General features: G+C 42.5%; 1 protein-coding gene and 1 pseudogene across 4 annotated transcripts in view; one reads left to right on the forward strand and one right to left on the reverse strand.

Moving 5' to 3' along the window:
* The window catches only part of SPIRE1 (spire type actin nucleation factor 1), a 182,592-nt gene that overhangs the window by 168,575 nt on the left and 7,272 nt on the right, over positions 1-6,745 (reverse strand). The gene's annotated exons all lie outside the window — the stretch shown is intronic.
* On the forward strand, positions 6,354-6,524 carry LOC106733343 (40S ribosomal protein S29 pseudogene; annotated as a pseudogene).

A 6,745-nucleotide genomic window follows, 5' to 3' on the forward strand; every position in this document is an offset into this window, starting at 1 on the left:
CCCTCCCTAGTTGCCCCCCCCGCCGTGAAGGGGGAGCTGGGATCTGTTCCAGTCCCAACAACCTGAGACCTGTTCCTGATAACTTCCATCTGCAGGAGTCAAAAGGAAGCCCCACCTTCCCTACCCCCAGCATCCACAGCCTCATCATCATGTGCTGAGACCACCAGGGCTAACACCATTTTGTCTTGTGTCCCACTGACAAGTCAGTACAGAAGACACAGGTTCCGATTCCCCTTCTTTTAGGCCTATCATCCACCATTCCTCAACTCTTATTTTCTTAAAGAGATTTTTGCTATAGAGAGCATGTGCTCACCAGAGAGACAGAAAGAGACAGAGACAGAAAGCAAGAAATTAGCCCCCAAGGAGGATGGGCACACTGCAATCCCTTCTCTGTTCTCTTCTTGGAGATTCTGGGCATGCATGCGCACATGCCCGGCATTGAGTTTCAAGCCTCTGGGTCTGGGACTTGAATAACATCAGCCCTGTGGGAGTCCAGCGAGGTAACCAGTATGCCATTTCCTGCTCCCTCAACTCTTGAAAAGCTTCTACTGTTGGGACCAGCAGTTGGCGTAATGGCAACGTCACTGGACTCCCATGTAGTCGACTGCGGTTCAAGTCCCAGACCCAGTGGCTTAAACTCAAGCTGGGCGTGTGTGTGTGCATGTCCAAAATCCTGAGAGGAGAGTGGAGGAGAAGGGATTGTAGTGTGGCCATCCCCCCGGGGGGTGATTTCTTGTTTTCTGTCTCTCTGTCTCTATCTGTCTTTCTGGTAAGCGTATGCACCCTATAGCAAAAACCTCTCCAAAGAAAAAAGAAAAGCTTCTACTGTGCCCTCCAGAACTCATGGTTCCCTTAATCCCCCACCCCCCACCTTAGAGGTTTTTGCCTTAGGGCATGTGCACTCACTAGAGAGAGAGATTCCATTTTCCTCCCGAGATCTTGGGCACGCACATGCATGCACACGCACCCGACATGAGTTTCCCCACTGGGTCTGGGACTTGAACCGTAGTCACAATGTGAGAGTCCAGTGATATAACCACTACATCATCTGCTGGCCAGATGCTCAAACCTAAATTTGCATCTCTCCAGGGTCAATGCTGGTCCTAAATGTTCTGTCATAATCTTCAAACCACAAGGCCTGGCACAAGAAAAGATGTCCGCTCCTCACCGACGCCTTTCTCACCAGTCCCCTGCTCCTCTCCACAGCTCTCCGGCTGACTCTACACTTACTATCCCTTCTTACTGCTGTCGTCTGTTACTCCCAACTTATCTCCCCCTCTCTTCTCAATGAATTTGGTGTCTGGTTTACTGTCATTGTCCTCTATTAATTCTTGGTGATTTTAATACACACGTGCCTGACCTTCCAACACCAGGCCTCTCATTTCTGGGAGCTCTTGTACCTAATGATCTCGTCATCCATCGATCTCAGCTACTCACTGCCATGACAATGCCCCAGACCTCCTCACCCCCAGTAACTACAATCTTCCATCATCTCAATTTGAAGCATGCCTCTCTCTGACAACCTCCTCCTATCTTTCTAGCTCTTTCATGGCTGACTCTAACAATATTTTGACCCCTTCTAGAACCTATGACCCATTGACCCTATGTTATTCTCACTACCTCTCATCCTTCACCCTTACATTCCAACTTTCCTCCTTAACCAGGTTAAATTCTGAGGTCAAACATCTGCCTCTAAGTCCCTTACATCTTTTTTTTTTCTTTTTTGGAGAGGTTTTTGCTATAGGGCGCATGTGCTCGCCAGACAGACAGAGTGAGACAAAGAGACAGAAAGCGAGAAATCACCCCCCAGGGGGGATGGTCACGCAGCAATCCCTTCTCCTCCATTCTCCTCTCAGGATCTTGGGCACGCACGCACATGCACCCAGCGTGAGTTTTAAGTCACCGGGTCCAGGACGCGAACCGCGGTCGACTACATGGGAGTCCAGCGACATAGCCGGTACGCTAACTGCTGATTCCCTAAGTCCCTTACATCTTCTCCCTCTGTGTTCATTTGGCTGAACCACATTCTGGTTCACTTTCACCCTTACTTACTCGCCACTTGCAATTGTACAGCTGAGTGTGAAGGGAGTAAAACAGAAACCTACACTGACTTTGCCTCACATGCATTTACATTCATGACCACGCGCCTTGTGTGGGCCACTGACGCTGCCCGAAACCACACGGTCCTTAGTCCCTTCACTGTCCCACTCTCCTAGTTGATTATTGTTTCTCCTCTTCCCTCCTAAAACATCTTCACTCTCCAATAATGACCCTGCTTCCCACTTAGCTGAAAAGAATGAAGCAATCCAAAGAGAATGTCTCCAAATCTGCTATGATCATTCTAATAAAGTAGGACCTTCGACTCATACCACAGACAAAAATTAATTGAAAATGGATCAACGACCTAAATATAAAAGCTAACACTACAGGGAACCAGCAGTTAGCGTAATGGCTATGTCGCTGGACTCCCACGTAGTTGACCACGGTTCACGTCCCGGACCCGGTGGCTTAAAACTCACGCCGGGTGCGTGTGCATGCGTGCCCAAGATCCCGAGAGGAGAATGGAGAAGAAGGGATTGCGGTGTGACCATCCCCCCTGGGGGGTGATTTCTCGCTTTCTGTCTCTCTGTCTGTCTGGCGAGCACACGTGCCCTATAGTGAAAATCTCTCAAAAAAAAAAAAAAGTAAATAAATAAATAAATAAATAAAAATTTTAAAAAGTTTTTTAAAAAAGCTAACACTACAAAACTCTCAGAACAAAACATAGGGGTAAATATTCATGACCTTAGATTTGCCAGTGGATTCTTAAATACGACACCAAAACCATGAACCACAAAAAGAAAAATTATATATATCAATTTCATTAAAATTAAGAAAACTTTTTTGCTTCAAAGAATTTCACAGAGAAAGTAAAATTGTGAGACCAGCCAATGACGTATTGGTTATGCTGCTGGACTCCCACATAGTCAACTGTGGTTCAAATCTTGGATCTAGTGGCTTAAAACTCACTGGGTGCATGTGCATGCATGCCCAAAATCCCAAGAGGAGAATGGAAGAGAAGGGACTGTGGCATGGCCATCCTCCCTGGGAGGTGATTTCTCACTTTCTGTTTCTCCAGCGACACATGCACCTCAAGTATAGCAAAAATCTTGGGAACCAGCAGTTAGCATAATGGCTATGTCACTGGACTCCCACGTAGTCGACCGCGGTTCGTGTCCCGGACCCGGTGGCTTAAAACTCACGCCGGGCGTGTGTGCGTGCGTGCCCAAGATCCCGAGAGGAGAATGGAGGAGAAGGGATTGTGGCATGACCATCCCCCCTGGGGGGTGATTTCTCTCTTTCTGTCTCTATGTCTCTCTCTGTCTGTCTGGCGAGCGCACGCACCCTACAGTGAACATCTCTCCAAAAAAAAAAGTAAAAAAAAAGAATAGCAAAAATCTAGAACACAAAAAAAAAAAAGAAAAGAAAGTAAAATTGAAAACCCACAGAATGGAAGACTATATTTGCAAACCATATATCTGATAAAGGACTTGAATCTAGAATATATAAAGAACTCTTACAACTCAGTAATAAAATGGTAAATAACCCAATTGTTTAAATGGGCAAAGGATCTGAGCAGTTATTTCTACAAAGAAGATATACAAATGGTCAATAAGTACATGAAAACATGCTCACCACAATTAGTCATCAGGTAAATCAAAATTACATAAGCATTAGTGGGACACAGAAATGGTTTATTACCTGTTGATGATAACATGTATAGTATTCTCAACTGTACTGGTCTGAAAAGTATTTCATGTTGGGTAAATACTTTATACAAGCCACATGATATATAGAGATCGAATGTTTAAAAAAATAAAGACAATAAATAATAATAATAATCGTCTAAAAATGATGAAAGGCTATTTGATGATGATGTGGATAGTAATGTCTTTGTCTTGACTGATATGCATGGTAATCGTGCTTGGAAAAGAAATGTAATATACTGTAAAGATATATGTGATTCAATGTAACATAAAAGAGATGATAAATAAATCTTTTTTTAAAACTACATAAGATAACACTTCACTTGTACCAGGATGAGCTAAAATTAAAAAGCCAAATAACAGGTATTGGTAAAGATGCTGAAAAATCACAACCTTTATACACTGCTTTTGGGAATGTCAAAAGATGAAGCTACTTTGGAAAGCAGTTCAGAAAATCCTCAAAAAGCTAAAATGAGCAGTGCAGTTTGCCCAAAAATTTCTTTCCTAGGGATCTATATACCCTAAGAGAAATTAAGACATAAGTCCACCCAAAAACTTGTTCATGAATGTTTATAGCAACATTATTCAAAATAGCCAAGAGGTAGAAACAAATGTCTAGGAACTGAGGAATGAGTAACGAAATATGATATGCCCCTACAGTGGAATAGTCAGCAATGAAAAGGAATGAAAGACTGCTATATGCTCTAACATGGATGAACTTTGAACATTATGCAAAGAAAAATGAGCCAGTCACAAAAGACCACATGTTATACAATTCCAGAATACGAAATGTCCAGAATAGGCAACAGACGGAATGTCACTGGGGCTGGGGGTGAATTAGCAGGGGACTGGGGGATGATATCTAAAGGGTACCTGGTTTCTTTCTGAAGTGACAGAAGTATTCTATAATTGATTTGGCAATGGCTGCACAATTCTGTGACAATTCCCCTAAAAAAATACTGAATTGGCTAAAGGAGTAACTTGTATGGTTTAGGAATTATATCTTGATAAAGCTGTTTAAGAAGCTAAGAAACACCATCATTAAAAAATTATATTATGATCAAAACACCAAGTAAATCACTAATTTTACTGAGGAATTTTTTTAAGCTGTACTTTAGAATACCTGCCAAATACAGTAAAAATCTCTACCAGATTGAGGGACTATATCAAGAGACACTGCTGAAGAGCAGAAGCTCGGTCAATCAGCGTCGGGGCAGCTCACCTGTCCATCTCACACTCCCCAGGTCCTTCTATTTATCATACTGACTGACCTCCACAGCACAGATTACCTACTCTTCCAGTCAGTGCAGTTCTACTCCCACCAGGTAAAGCTGTATGCTTACCATGAGTCACCTGGGTTTGTTCCTAAAGTCATTTCTTCAACAGCACTTGTGATTACAGTAATAATTAAATAACACACAAACTAATTAAAAAGGATGCATAAATGCTAACTCCCCCCAAAAAATAAGGCCTAGTCACAACACAGAGACAGCTTTACCACTCAGAAGGCTGGAAGCCACACGGGAGGCCTGAGTTCAGTCCCTGGGTCAATCTGAACATGTTTGGTACAACTGCATACACCTGTAACCCTGGCTAATGGGCGGCTAGGGAAGAAGAAATGTGATAGAGCAAGACTCTGTCTTTGGAGATAATAAAATTTTCTATAGGGCAAATATTCTGCTCCTTCAATAGTTATAAAATGTGTACTTCCAGGTAATTTTGGTTATTCTGAAATCCTCTGCCAGACATATGTATATAACTATTATGTCCCCAAGTACAGCGAAAAACTATACAAAAGAATACTACTTGCATGAATTCTGTCCTCTGTGGTCAAATCATGCCCTCTGACATAGACTCTATGAGTGTAACCCAGAAAGGTCCTCTTATAATAGTAATAAATGCTATCTGGGTCGGGGAGGGAGACATGAATTTCAATTGTGCCAAGTAACGATCATAATGTCCCACTCTGTGTCTGATGATTCCAATGAAATCTAAGTGGAGATCATTTTTCACACCACTGATAACTCCACTGCCAACCTCTACTAACACTGACACGAAAGTAGCAACTCACGCATAGAAGTCATTTTGAGGACATGCAAACCTATTTCAAACCATGTAAGTTCATGTCAAATGACCATGTGAATTCTAGCATGTTTGGAATCTTTAATTCAAAAAGACAGGAAGAATAGAGGCATTCCTTCCCATTCCTCTTAGCCTGCTGACCAAGGAGAAAATGGTGCTGTTACCAGTAGTTAATGGAAATCATTCTTCCAATCCTCTAGACAATGCATATCATTTTAACTTCCTATCATGCAACTCCATTTATAAGGCCCTAACATTTAACATTCTGCTAACATTTCATATTTACTGCTTTTCTGCTTCTGTTAGCTATTCTGAGATTTAATTAATTTGGTATCAAATACCATTTTCACAGTCCTATTAAACAACCTCATTTATGCTGCTATAGTCGTGCACTTATGCAAATACTTTCATTAAAAATCTCACATATTTCTTTCAGGTTAAATTTCTGAGTTACTGCTGACATTAACAAAGGGCTACCCCCTTTTTTTGTTTGTTTGTTTTCTTCGTTGTCCCGCTGAAAGCAGGATGGGTCATCAGCAGCTCTACTGGAGCCACCTGTGAAAATTCGGCCAGGGCTCTTGCTCTTGCCGCATGTGCTCGAACCGGCAAGGTCTGATCCGGAAATACGGCCTCAACAAGTGCCGTCAGGGTTTCCGTCAGTACGTGAAGGACACAGGCTTCATCAAGTTGGACTAAGTGATCTTCCTTGAATGGATTGTCCAAGATATCCACCCAGTGAAAGAAATCATGCTGGCTATTTTTATATAAAATAAAATAAAAAAAAAACTCAAAAAAAGGGGGGGCTATCTAGTGTCAATTAAAAGAGCCAATACAGGGACCAGCAGATGGCATAATGGCTATGTGGCTGGACTCCCCTGCAGTCAACCATGGTTTGAGTCCCCGACCTGGGGGCTTTA

This window comes from Tupaia chinensis, unplaced genomic scaffold, assembly GCF_000334495.1.
Source record: "Tupaia chinensis unplaced genomic scaffold, TupChi_1.0 Scaffold143584_1, whole genome shotgun sequence".
In the NCBI taxonomy this organism is placed as follows: Eukaryota; Metazoa; Chordata; class Mammalia; order Scandentia; family Tupaiidae; genus Tupaia; species Tupaia belangeri.